This window comes from Oreochromis niloticus, linkage group LG23, assembly GCF_001858045.2.
Source record: "Oreochromis niloticus isolate F11D_XX linkage group LG23, O_niloticus_UMD_NMBU, whole genome shotgun sequence".
Taxonomy (NCBI): domain Eukaryota; kingdom Metazoa; phylum Chordata; class Actinopteri; order Cichliformes; family Cichlidae; genus Oreochromis; species Oreochromis niloticus.
In genome coordinates, this window is record NC_031986.2 from 44,533,034 (window position 1) to 44,547,209 (window position 14,176).

General features: G+C 39.9%; 1 protein-coding gene across 9 annotated transcripts in view; it reads left to right on the forward strand.

Annotated features, from left to right (window-relative positions):
• The first annotated feature begins 8,105 nt into the window (after nucleotides 1–8,105).
• The window catches only part of LOC100703507 (myosin IXB), a 53,132-nt gene continuing 47,061 nt past the window's right edge, over nucleotides 8,106–14,176 (forward strand). For 4 of the 9 annotated variants that reach the window (XR_002058307.2, XM_019351704.2, XM_019351705.2 and 1 more), the window contains exon 1: nucleotides 8,106–8,586. The gene's annotated coding sequence lies outside the window, so the exon portion shown is untranslated. The remainder of the gene's footprint in view (nucleotides 8,587–14,176) is intronic. The other 5 variants (XM_019351701.2, XM_025902841.1, XM_019351702.2 and 2 more) reach the window with 2 other exon arrangements.

A 14,176-nucleotide genomic window follows, 5' to 3' on the forward strand; every position in this document is an offset into this window, starting at 1 on the left:
GGTCGCCCATGCAAATGCAGAAACAATGCACAGAATCATTTGACCTACATTGTGTGTACTTTAATTAACTACATAATTTCTGTGCTGTCCCCCTGCAAAACTAACACAACTTCTTCTTTTTTAGTGTTGAAGACACGTCCTCCATCATGGTTGATAGAGGACTTGTGTTACTCTGTATAGATCTAAAGGTGGTGGCGAGACTGTTATTGTGAATAAACTGAGGAAAAAGAAAAACACCCGGAAAATGTACAACAGGCTACAACATCCTGAGGTGTCAACAACACCCACGACTGTTGAAAACGCCCTTACTCTGAAAATACGACTTCAAAGCACTCCAAAACCACAATGTGCGTATCTGGCCACAACTGCATGAGTGTGTGCTTTTTCTTCTTCAGTGATAAGCAGGCCAGCTCTGCAGGTCTCCACTTCAAGGGATTTAAACAAAAGTGCGTCCTCAACTATGACCAGTGATATTACTGTATTTCCAGTGACAGCCACCAAATTACTGCCAAGCAGCTTTTAAATGTGTGTGTACTGCTGAAGATTACAAAGGGCCTGTGCCTATCCTAGTACGCAGTGGGGGAAAGGGAACACCAGCAGACTCAGGCCTGCAGAGGAAAACCTATACCAGCATGCAAACTAAAGCTAAGGTGAAAATGCATGAATGCAGAGGAGAGCAGCTGATGGGTCACCAATAGGGAATCAATTATTCTAAAGAACAAGTCGCCATGTTGCTACAATATCGTACGCACAAAATTTGTTCTTGCCAGGTCTTTGTTTACGGATTTCAGACTTCCTCTCTTTCTTCATGTGAAAATATAATCGACGGTGAGTACTTAGGAAATCCACGTGTGACAACTTCCTGAAGGCCTGTTTTTCTATGGCACATTTTTAAAGTTTTCTGTTGAAATTAACACAAATGCGGAGTGATGCACTTTGGCTTAGTTTTTTTGTTTTTGTTTTTTTTCCTGCGGTGGTTAACCAATGAAAGATAAAAAAAACAGAAAATTGCTGTTGTGCCAGTTTTTACATCAGATTATTGACTGTTTTCACCACAGCCAGTGTCACTGACATCACTAACCTTTGAGTGATACGAGTGATTGAAAACACCTGCGCTTTCTTCACTGATGGCGTAATCACATGTGAAGCATTCTTAAAAGCAAAGTAGTGATAACAGCAGTATCAGTTATTAAGATGCAAGTTCTCCAAAGAAGGACTTGGAGTGCAGTTTCAAGACATGCAATGCAGTGTTTCCATTTTATTTAGGTCCAAGTTCTTTTGGCACTTGAAGAAACTGACAGTAGAAAAGTCATTTATAGCGTCATTGCACAAAGGAAGACAGACCGGTCGACAACACAGACCCTGTGGAACATGTTTCTCTAACCTGCTGATGTCACCCGCTGATTTGAGAACACCTGTTATGAAAGCTCGAGCTGAACGTTTTACCATCAACTTTTCGGTATTTCTAAAGTGGACCTGATGAGGAAGGAGCACATCTGCCTGTGAAATCAGTGATGACACTGCATGCTTATTGGCTAACAACTTCTAATCAACAAGTCACAGCTGATGGACGAAGCCTTCATAGTCTCCCTACAAATTTATATTCACTGTTACCTGAAACTAGAGACAGAGTCCAGCAATACATCAGGTTTATTGGAGTCACGGGTGGAAGGGTGGGGGCCCCCATTGATTCCTGTACAACTACTAATCCTTTTGCAGTTGCCCTCCTGCTGCAGGTGAAACGAGCAGTCCACACAGGAAGAGATTCGCAGTGACGTGACCACCAGACACTATAGTGAGTGGATGACACTCGGCAGCTGAAATAACCACCTGTGATACAAACTGGGCAGGTTCCAAGTTAAGTGGATAGACAGTCTGATGGGTGGACGTAGCTGTTTATGTCACCCATCTTATTAAGTCCTGATTTGACCCTGATATTAGTTTTTCCTTCATCACCATTTTGGCTGTAAAAAATGGGTGGGTCATTTCTTTATATTTTACTAGGAAATAATAAAAGGACCTGTTCTTATATAACGCTTTTCTACTCATCTGAGCACTCAAAGGACTTTACACAACTTGTTCATTCAGCCAATCGCACAAGCACGTTTTCCTAAGTGGTTCCTAACTAACATTCACACATCATTCACACTCCGATGGATATTTGGCAGGTAGACTGGAGCAGACTAGGATTGAACCACCAACCTTCCGTGCAGCAGGTGACCTGCTCTGCCACCTGAGCTACAGCCACCCCACCCCACGATGGGAAACAGGTGCAAAAATACATGGAAATGCAGTGTATGAGGCAAAAACAGAGTGTGAACATTTCTACTGATCTTGAAAGTCAGTGAACGGGTCAACTGAAGGGCTAGATGCATGTCTCAGGTCCTGCGTCAAGTCTTTTTCATACTTCCTTAGAACACGACTCTCACGTGCTGTTTATCTGCTGTTGATCGTTTTTAGGGCTGACACTTCTTCTTTTGTTCTCCACTTGTTTCCTCAGTTTCTGTAAGGACACACTGCACGCTGCATCAACATATGCTGAGTTTTCAGCTAGCAGCTCATTGGGAATCACCTTGTTACAATACAACTTTATTTATATAGCACATTCTGACAGGCGCAAAAATACCATTTTGCGCCTGTCAGACTGCTTTGCATTTTCCATAGATTCAGCCAGAGAAATGGAAACACATCATGTGTTTTTGCAATAAACAGTCTAAACATGTTAAATTGTGTTCTTTGCAAAGTTGTCTGTTATGTGCACTCAAAACACTGATTTGTCCCTTCAGTTAGGTATTCACACTTACTCACGGCAAACATTTCTGTGAAGATAATCAGGTACAAAGACTGGACTTTGAGTGAAAAAGTGGCAAATGTCTAAAGAAAACGTCTCCAGAAAGCTGAAGAGCACTGTAAAAAGATTTGCAAAATATAAAGACATTGGGTGGCTCAAGACTTTTGCACAGTAGTGTAACTCTGCATGCTCATTAAATATTAATTTGTAATTGAAATTGTGTTGTTTCCCCCCAAGGATAGCCTTCCATTTATGAAAACTGACAAAAAGATGCTTTTATTTTTTTATGACCCAAAATGAGCGACTGAACTCAGAGAGCTACTCTCCAATGATTTCTATGTGACAAGAAGTCGTTCGGCAACCACAGCTATCGCCATCTGGTGGTCAAATTGAATGCAGGTTTCAGGTTTTTTCTGATCCAGAAGGTACGTCCGTGTTTCTCCATGTTGTAAGTTCAGGGATGGACACTCATGTCCCATCCTCAACCAACAGTCTAATCAACTCCAGTCAAAGACTGTCATTATAAGGAGTGACTCCTCGTAATGATAAGCAGCTGGTTCTGAAGTCAGTGGCTGATCTGAAAACCATCAACAAACACCGCTTCCCTTCATTGGCTTCCTGTTAAATCCAGAATTCAAAATCCTGCTCCTCACATACAAGGTCTTAAATAATCAGGCCCCATCTGATCTTAATGACCTTGTAGTACCATATCACCCTATTAGAGCACTTCGCTCTCACACTGCAGGCCTACTTGTTGTTCCTAGAGTATTTAAAAGTAGAATGGGAGGCAGAGCCTTCAGTTTTCAGGCCCCTCTTCTGTGGAACCAGCTTCCAGTTTGGATTCAGGAGACAGACACTATCTCTACTTTCAAGATTAGGCTTAAAACTTTCCTTTTTGCTAAAGCATATAGTTAGGGCTGGACCAGGTGACCCTGAATCCTCCCTTAGTTATGCTGCAATAGACGTAGGCTGCCGGGGATTCCCATGATGCATTGAGTTTTTCCTTTCCAGTCACCTTTCTCACTCACTATGTGTTAATAGACCTCTCTGCATCGAATCATATCTGTTATTAATCTCTGTCTCTCTTCCACAGCATGTCTTTATCCTGTTTTCCTTCTCTCACCCCAACCGGTCGCAGCAGATGGCCCCGCCCCTCCCTGAGCCTGGTTCTGCCGGAGGTTTCTTCCTGTTAAAAGAGAGTTTTTCCTTCCCACTGTCGCCAAAGTGCTTGCTCATGGGGGGTCATATGGTGGTTGGTTTTTTTTCTGTATGTATTATTGTAGGGTCTACCTTACAATATAAAGCTCCTTGAGGCGACTGTGGTTGTGAATTGTGCTATATAAATAAAGTTGAATTGAATTGAACACGAAAACTTCACACTATACTGCGAATTTAGATTAGCTTACATATTGGTAAACACGTGCCTGTAGCCTGTAGACTCCACCAGCTAGTTCATATCACATACTTGAATCATTGTTAGACTGTACAAACTGACTGAGACCTGCCTTCCTTCTAATTGTTGGGTCTTTGATGTCACCTTTGACATCTACGAGATAAACGTGAAACAGATCAAATGAGCTGTAAAGAAACTTGAGAACTCCAATTAGACACAGTGGGATGAAGAAACAGCGTGATGGTGCTAGATACAAAGAGCCTGAAGGAGCAGAAAGGTGAGTGCAATGACTCATGGCCTTTATTTGTCACCATAGATTATGAAGGTGGCACGAGCTGGTGTCACAACAGATGTTTCAGAAGGTGAACTTGACTGTTTGGTGTTGAGAGAGCAACATCTGGTGGTGGAAAAGCAGTGTTACGGTTAATTTCCTGCTAAGAATGGACTGTGTGGAAGAACTCCTAGGTTAAAATCTAAGTTTATAATCTCAGTTTTGAGTAAGTTATCTCAGAATTTTGACTTACTTACTCAAACATCTGAGAAAAAAACTCAAAATTGAGAAAATAACTGAAAAGTTTGAGTTACCAAGTTCAAATTGTCAGATAATGAGCCACAAATGTGACATTCTTTTGTTGTTGTTGACAGAAACAGGTTGGCACTGGACTGTTTTTAGGATGCTGGAGTTATTTAAGCTATGGATGGCAGATTTGGTTTTGTTTTTTAAAAAGGTCAATTTTAACTCACAGTTTCACATCTGTATATTTGGAACAGTGGTTTCGTAGTAAATTCAGCACACTTTCTATCACACCGTGGGAAAATCCCTCACAAACCACCACACTCTGACAAATAAAACAAAGAAACAATGAAAACAAATGCACAATAGAGCTATGCTAAGCATATTCCCCCATAAAGACTGAAGGTTTGCGTTTAAAATCTTTGTTAGAGACCGCGATAAAATGGTAAAAGAAAGGATGATCACAAGTTTGTTTCTTTCCCTGTTCAAAATGGGCCTGTGGAATGGGGACAATACATCTGCTTTACCTTACTCAAAAGAAGTCTGTGCATTTTTCATTTTGTCATTTAAGTAAAGAAAAGATGTATTTTGTGCTTTTTTTCTCATGTGCATTTTTATTACAATCCTGGTGTTTTTCCTTAATCTGGAAAATCGCTGTGCTAATAATATCATAAACAAGAATGAAGTGCCTGCCAAGTAAGCTACAGCAACGAATAAAGGAAACGAAAAATAAATGAGTTTTGTTGTCCCTCCTACCAGGAAGTAGCAAGCAGAACAGAATGTACACAACAGTGTATTTAATCTCAGTCTGTTGTGAGTTGGGTTTTCAAGCTCTTCTCTAAGTCTTTAGCATTTCTCCAGCTTCTGGTGTTTCTTCTCCCTGGTGTTGCTATCACTTGGTATAGCTGCACCTTGGTAGATCCCACACTTGATGGTGACTTATGCTATTGGCTTGAAGTTTGAACAGTCACTCTATCTACCAGCAGCTGGTTTTTGCCGCTCTGGTATTCCTGCAAATTCCTTTCTGTGCTCAGAACGGAGCCATGTGCCTGTCCGTCTTAGCTCGGGTCCTATGCAGAATGCAGTGAAACTGGGGTCTCAAACATTAGGCCTGGGGGCCTAGCAAATATTCCAATTTGGCCAATGAAGAATGAAGAGGGGATTATTTTCAACTTTTAAATGTATTTTAATATGTTTTACAGCTTTTTCCTGCTGATAAAGAGCTCAGCTGTGACAATTATTACTATACCAAAGTAATTAAGTAACAGATAAAGAATTAAATGACAGAGAAGTTCTTGTTTTTTTCGCTATTAGCTGTAGAAATGTCTGTTTTGCTTTGTTTTGCTTTTTGGTTGGCAGATTGAAAATCAGATGGATTGTTCTTATTCTCCCGCTCTGGGCTCTCCACTCTAGCTTCAACAATTTTCTAAATAATTCAAAAACATAAAAATGTACATTGAAAAAAATTAACAACATTCATCCCACAGTCAAGCAGTCGTTTTGGTGCGAGAACGTTGTCTTCAGCATAAATTGCTACAGGAGGAAAAGAAGGCCAGATTATATAAAGAGTACAGTGATGATCTGCCGAAAGGTTATTTCTGCTATTTAAGCTGCTGTAAACAGGACAACATGAACTTTGAATATGTTGGCCTATAATCTGTCAGCTATATGTCAAGTATATGAATGATATCAGTTCATTTTAAGTCAGAATGAACAGTCCTGTCTCAAGGTGGATCAGTTTTTGGCAACGTGAAGTTTATATATCGTTTATTCATCCAGGTAAAAATGTGTTTTTCAAGAGATATCTGGCCAAGAGAGCAGCAGGAACTGAAACAAATATAGCATAACAGTTCAATAAAGATCATTTAAGTGGATTGAGCACATAGTAGGTACAATAACCTACATAAGCAGAAAATTGTAATCAAAAAAATTATATCTCCACTTTTTTCTTTTTGATTTTGTTGACACATCTATTATAATTGTTAAACTGCTTTTTAAACATCATCAACAACAACAATAACAACTATAATTCTGCACTATTAAATTGTGTCCCACAACACATGTGCAACCCTGTTGCTAAAATATATTTAGCCTGTTTAAGAAAGAGTCAAAAACAGTGAGATGGCATGACAAAGAAGAGGTGACATGTCCATTCGTTTGCTCACACCGTGCAGGTCAAAGGTCAGTCCTCTTTGACACATTTTGTATTTTGCCATTATTTTCTGATGACACCGAGCATCACTGTAACCACTGTGACCCTGTAACCCGCATTACCAAAGGAAGACAAATAAATGTCAAAGTTTCCTTCCTTTATTCATATAACTACATTTGTCCTTGACTTTCACAGTACATTACCATCCACTGCTCGCATGTTTTTAAGAGAAAACACTAATACCAGCACTGATGTGCAACCCTGATACCATACGTTATAAATATATGTTAAAAGCATATGAAATATTATTAAATCTGTGGCCCGGAGTATTTATTTGTCACATGAATGTGATAATCTAAAAATAAATTTAATATAGCCACTTAGTCATGTTATCCTGTTATCACTTTTAATAAAATAGTCATAAATGTTTTTCTTAACTCACAAGAATTTAATACAGCACCTTTGCATAAGTGTGAATTATTATATGAATAGTGTATTTGGGCAAATATGTGAAAATGATTTTTTAAAAGTAAAGAAAACAAAAAATGTGTGGCTATTGAAAAAGTCGAATTTGATATTTAAAGTAAAATGTAATATAGAATAAAGAAATTGTATTATTTATGCTATATTTATTTTTACATTGATATCATTGATCCTATCTCTCTCCATATATCTACATATATATGTTTGATGGATTTATCATTAAAATTATAAAATAAAGGCTCAATTCAATTCTATTACTATTATTTATTTATTTATTTATTTATTTATTTATTTAATACAATTTTTGAAGCCTAAATTGTCCCTTAAAGGTTCTGCTATGCGAGGCTGGTGTAAAGGTTTTGGAATAATAGCAAACGAGCGATCACGCAGCAGCATATACATACGGACTGTACAGAGACGACGTTCAAAGAATCCCGAGTATATTTATTAGGTATAAAAAAAAAAAAAAAAAAAAAAAGTCAGACGCAGTTGCTAGGACAACGGAACGCTCCACTAAAACTAGTGGTGTTAGAATACAAATAATACGTCTCAAAACAAAGTGGAGATGTCAATAGCTATTTTAGCTGCTATTTTATGTAGCTTACGTGAACTAGTCAATTGTGCCACCTCCCACTGAGGCGGAAAAAACAAACAAACAAAAAAGAAAACACGGATGAAACACAGAGCCTTTGCGTGACACCTGTAGTACCACAGCTAATCCAGCAGGGGGCGCTGCTCTCCTACAAACGCCTCTGAGCAACAGGGTGTCTTTATTGTATAGAATCTGGTGTGTGTGGCTTTTTCCTCAACTTTTTCAGCTCAGCTCAGCCTGCCGCTGCTGTTATTTAGGCACAGAGAAAGGAAGTAGCTACAGGCTAGCTGGTTAGCCGGTCTGAAATCACACCGTCTGTGGGGAAGGAGAAATTTTTATCCCCCCCAAACGATTCTTTGCTGTTTAATGAGCGCGTTAAGTAGTCTTCGCGTTTCCCTCTCTTTCATTTCAGGTTCTTTTCTCCTCGGATTGAAACCTTCAAACTGATTGAGCTTTGTCTGGTTGGGACTTCACCGTTCTTAGCCTGCGTGCTGTAAATCAGCCTTATTTTCACCCAAGGAGAAAGCAGAGGGGGAAGAAGAGTAGATTATTATTTTACTTTATCATTATTATTATTATTATTATTTGTCAGCAGTTGGTTGAATCGCGGGGAATGCTTTTGAGGATTACACCGCGACGATGAGAAAAACAGACGGCAAAGGTACGTTAAAGACAGTTTGCTTGAGCTCTTAGCTTTTTACGAGCTCCTTTTATTTTTTTTAATGAAAAAGTTTTTACAGTAAAGTCCTAAATGTGTTGTACTGTTTTTACTTTAGTTGCTGTTGCTATGTGTTTTATTTTTAAGGTTACCAGGCTTTGACGGAGCTGTTATAGGAAGTTAATGTGAGGCGGCTCATAGTGTGTTAACCCTTTCACCGTCCCCCTTCAAAGCCCCATTTTAAGACACGCTATCAGGCAGCATTCCCAGTTATTTGGACCGGTTGTGGTCGCGGGTGATAGCAGCATGTCTGTTTGTCAAAGCATGTCAGTGACACACAGTAGCGGAGCTGCATCCGATGTGTGAACGCAGCGAGAATCGAGGTAGACTTGTTGCAGTGGCCGCGGGCCCGGTTAGGTGACTAACCTTTCTGTCACCGGGCTGTCGTCTTCTCACTATGAAAGGATCCCACTTGTTTTGTGTTGGGTGACATAAATCCAGCCAGAATTATCCAGGAAGTGTCAGCCGTTGTTGCAAACTGTTGTGCATGTGGCACATGAAGACATGAGAGATTGTAGTTCTAATTCATTATTGTTGCACAATCAAACGTGAGGTGTACTCGTACACAGAGCTGTGCAAAAGTCTCGAGTCGACCCTCATTTCTTGTATTTTGGTAGGAAAACGAAGGAAAAGTTGCAGCGATTTATGGAAAAGTGTAACCGTAAATCTAAGTCCATTATATAGGGCTAAACCAGAGATGGCCCAATTTTCTAATGAACCTGAAAATCAGTGTTTGGCATGATTTCTTTAAAGTAGTTTGAGGAATAGTTCTCCAGGCTTGTTGAAGGACACTCAGAGTTCATCCTTGGATGTTGATTTCTTTTTATTCCATTTTTGTCCCGCAGTGTTTCAGTAATGTTCAGGTTCGGGCTCTGGGGTGGTGATAATAGTTTTGCGAATCACCTTGTTGGTACAAAAATACTACTTCATGCTTGAAGAAATGGGACCAAATGACATGTTTTTGCAACAGGCTGCTATTAACAAGTGCCTAAAGACACAGCTGAAAACGGGTTCTTTGCCAGGTTTTCTGTTATGTGTGGGGATGACACTGATTCATATTTTGAGTTATGTACCCTTTTTATGCTTTAGTGATTCATAGGTCAGTGACACAACAAACAAACAATAAGAAGCATTCCTCTGAAAATGCTCTGGTATGAAGGCTGCAGGCAGCTCAGAGGGAAAAATCTGAAAAATCTCCAGTTTAAAAAAAAAAAAAAAAAAAATTGACAGTCTAGCTCCTTGGAGGCAAAATATAAAGAAATGAGGGATAACCTCATACTTTTGCTGTAGTATTAAAGTATTCTGTGGTACTTTTATTTTCATATCAAGCTTAAATATTGCCTTCGTCTCAGGACAGCATTGCAGTGAGCCAAGATTTAAACAGTTCACTGACTGTCTGGCTTAGTAATATCACTAATCATAACCCTACATAACTTTCCCACCTCTCATTTGCATCTGCTTTGGGGAACTACTGTTAACTCAGTTTAAAGGAAATGCGTGGTGGTGTTATCTGGGTAACATTTATAAAGAGGTTTCCCAGTATTGTTTAAGTATAGGCATGTCCAAATGCATGCAGAACCTTAATGAATCCTTTCACTTAAGTGTCGGTAGCAATCATTACCTCTGTGATGACTGCTACCGTCTCAGTGGTGGGGGAAAAAGTAATCACACAGAGCAGTATTTACTCCCTCCTTGTTTCCCTCTTTCCATTTCTCATTTACTGAATTGTGGTTTAACTAGAAAGTCCTTTGCTGCAATTTTGCATTCACACTTCCTTTTGACACGCTGGCAATCACATGCTCAGGAATGGGTTGAAATAAGGGGACAGACCAGAAAGTGGAAAATTATAGCTGTCACCTGTCAGCTGGTGTAGGGGTGCACAGCTTCAGGTTGTTACCTCGTGACCTAGGCATTATAGAAGTGGGTGGGGGAATAACTTGTTGACAGGAGGCTTTCACAGTGTTTTCATTGCATGAGCATGTGTGTCACACTTTTCACATGTTGTTAATTAAAAGGTTTAGTATAGAAATATTAATAATGTTGCTGTACGTGTTAAATGACAAATTTGAAAACGATCCCAATGACATGTGTGAGTAGCTTTTACTCAGTCACCTAGTATCATTAGTATAGAAGTATAAAGCTTCTGCATGCAATTTATTACTCTAGTGATTAAAAAGAAATTGTGTCTCTTTAAGACTCTTTAAGAATGGACTTTATGTTTATTATGTATCCTGAATGTATGTTATTTAGATAAATATCTGTCTAAAGTACAGACTGAGTGGGAACTGCGGGGTTTTGGATCATTATATTTGAAATTATTTGTGGATAGAAGGAATCATGACTGGAAGATGAGCTTAGTATCAAAATGTGGATTTAGAAAAATAGAAAAATGGAGTCCTTTCTTTATCTCGTATTGGCTGACCCCACATGGACCTGTGAGCTTTTAAAGTTGACCACAAACACACTTTGTGACATTATCTCCAGTGAATTATTAAAACAGATCCAACATGCAGGGGACTAGTGCTTGTGTGTGTTAGTCTACATCACCTGGTTAGCTGAAAATATAAACTATAATATTGATGCTCAAAACTGATTACAATACAGTTTTTTAGCTCTATAAATTTCATCTGGCTAGGTCCTTTACGAGGGCACAAAAATGTTTTAGTGACAGCCTGTAACCAGTTTTCAAAGTAAGATTACAACAATGTGCACGACTTCATTAAATTTAATGTTGTTTATTGTGCCGCTCAGCTGATAAACATCACCTCATAATTTTATTCTATGCACAATCACTGCATGTGTAATACATTTTGCTGAAACAAGGTGTTGACCACATTCTCCAGCTGTAATGGGCAGAGACAAGTGTGAAGCTTTTGTGGGTGTGTACAGCACCTACAGATCTGATTATATGGGACCTGCTGACCACACAGTGATGCCAGTTAAACATCAGGATACCCCGTACCGTTGGCGTCCCCGTCTGTCGCGTTCAAAATTAAATTAACCCCCCGATCCCCGAGAGAAAGCTCAAAGATTCAATTTGCATTTATTAAAAATGCTTCCTGTTTTATAGCTATTCATAGAAATGTTGGCTATTTCCAGAAATGGGATGAATGCCACTGTTACTCAGATGTGAACACACCATGCTCTTTATTCTCACATGAATCACATCCAAAGCAGAGATGCAGTGATACTCGTACTCTTCCCCCACTTTACCCAAATTCCCACCAACTTAAATTTTTGCAAACGGCCAAACCCCCCAAAATTATACAGACCTCCTTAAAATGCATGTAAACGTTCAGCCAGTCCACAGAATGGCCCTCTGCCATCCTTTGAAAGAAAAGAGCCATATGGCCCCCACTAATGGTTTGTTCTCTCCAAACCCCGCTGCAGATCTGACAGTGGTTTAAAGATGGGGGAGGGGACCTAAAGCCAGCCACATCTCCAGATCAGCCTTCAGTTTTAATTGTCTAAACATCCTGTTGGATGTAATTGCGTAAAATTGTGAATTTAAAAGAGATTTGCTTCTATATCGCTGAGCTGTTATTTCTCACGGAGGACTCCAGGAGAGCCAGCTTTCATATTCGGCTTTGACTGATTAAATGTCACTCGGTGTGTTAGTTTTTCCCACAGATATCAGTTTGTAAACCAATAGAGCTGTACAAAGGCATTGGCCTACTTATTTTAAATGTATGTAAAATAAATGCAGAGCTGTGGCTGATTGGGATCATTAAAGTGAACCACATTACAGGAACTTTTGTTGTTTCTAAATGCTGCGCTTATCAAGCTGTTTTCTGCAGCGACACCACAGCCAGGAAGTTGCTTTTCAAGGTTACGAAGGGGTAGAAAGCAAATACAAATATACTGGTATATTTTTACATTGATGTGATATAAGATTACTTCTGGTTAGCTAGTTACTCATAATCATCTTATTTTGAACTGGTGACTTGAGAAGTGTGAGGCTATTTTCTCTTGGCACTCGGCTAAAGCAGCAGTGTAGCTTGCAGAGGATCGGCCAGCACCTCTGCCTAGTATATCTTATCTCAACTGTTTTCATGGTCACATGTTTTGGGGGAGGGTTTCTAAAAGTGAATTACTCAGAAGCTATTTGGTTTCTCACACTACTCATGATTAGAGTGAGAAATTGGGTTAAAATGGCCACTGCATCCACTGCGTTTTCAGTTTTTCGTACATAAAGTATGCAGAGTGCGTCTGCATCCTTCTTTTACTTTTAAAGTTTTCTGACAGAATGAGGACAGGGGAACAGGTTGAGCTATAGCGGGCTGTGGTACCGCAGTGTTTCCTAACAAGTCACTGTCGCAGCATGCGTCGTCTGTACATACAGCTGGTGTACTGGCATATACAGGCTACCTGTGAAATGATGCAGACACCTGCAGTCCCGTGACACTGCAGAGCAGCCTCAGTAGGTCGAATAGATCAGCCACCGCAGCTATCTTTATGTTCTGTAAGCAGTGGGGAAACTTGAATTGTACCAGAAGAATCACAGATTTATTTTGGGGACTTTTACTGTGGATAATAAACTGTACTGTACAAACTGATTATGTATAGAGGAAGTTGTTGCACCCACAGCAGATGTTCCTCACAGGAAAATCCCTTACTCTCTCCTCATAAGTCGTAATCAAATCTCATTACTGGTTTTGTTAGCAGGGATTTGATTTATTTGAGTATAATATCTGTTCATCAAAAGGTCACAAATAAAAGGAAAATGCACAGATTTCTGTTAAATATGCCCACAGAATCACTCTTTATTCTCTAGCTGTTGATCATGCTCGTACTGTGTGTTGTCACCCAGTAATGGCCTACATACCTACTACAGGAGAGTCATGCAGTATAAAACCTGAATGTTTTATACTGCATGAGGTGTAGTGGAAAGGGCTTGGCCAGAAGAGCCTGACATGTAGAGACCTGTGTGTGTGTGTGTGTGTGTGTGTGTGTGTGTGTGTGTGTGTGTGTGTGTGTGTGGTGTGTGTGTGTGTGTGTGTGTGTGTGTGTGTGTGTGTGTGTGTGTGTGTGTGTGTGTGTGTGTGTGTGTGTGTGTGTGTGTGTGTGTGTGTGTGTGTGTGTGTGTGCTTACAATGCTACTGAAGAGGACGGGCCTCACTCTGACTCTTTGTGTGCTCAGGCAGTATTATAGCATCATTACTCAAAGATGACATACCAATCAGCTGATTTGATGAGTCCCTTTAGTGCTACTTTTTCACTTGGTAAAGCAAACTGGGAGTACGAATCCATGCAGAAAGAAGAAGTGGGACACCAGCGTGCACCTATATGTTTGTGCTTTCTGTTACAGAAAAGCTCCGGCCTTTCTGTGGCAAACATCAGGCAGGGGAAAAAGCTTTGCTTTCTGCAGAAACTGTTAGCTGACATTTGTAGCATGCAGTCATGGTTTTGTTGAGACTGAACTAGGGAGCGAGTGAGCAAGTTGGTTTATGTAAGCAGCCGAAGAGAGGCAAAATGAAGGCGAGCGGTGGGGTGTTTCAATTCCAAAAACTCCTTGGTAACTCTCCTAGTCTGC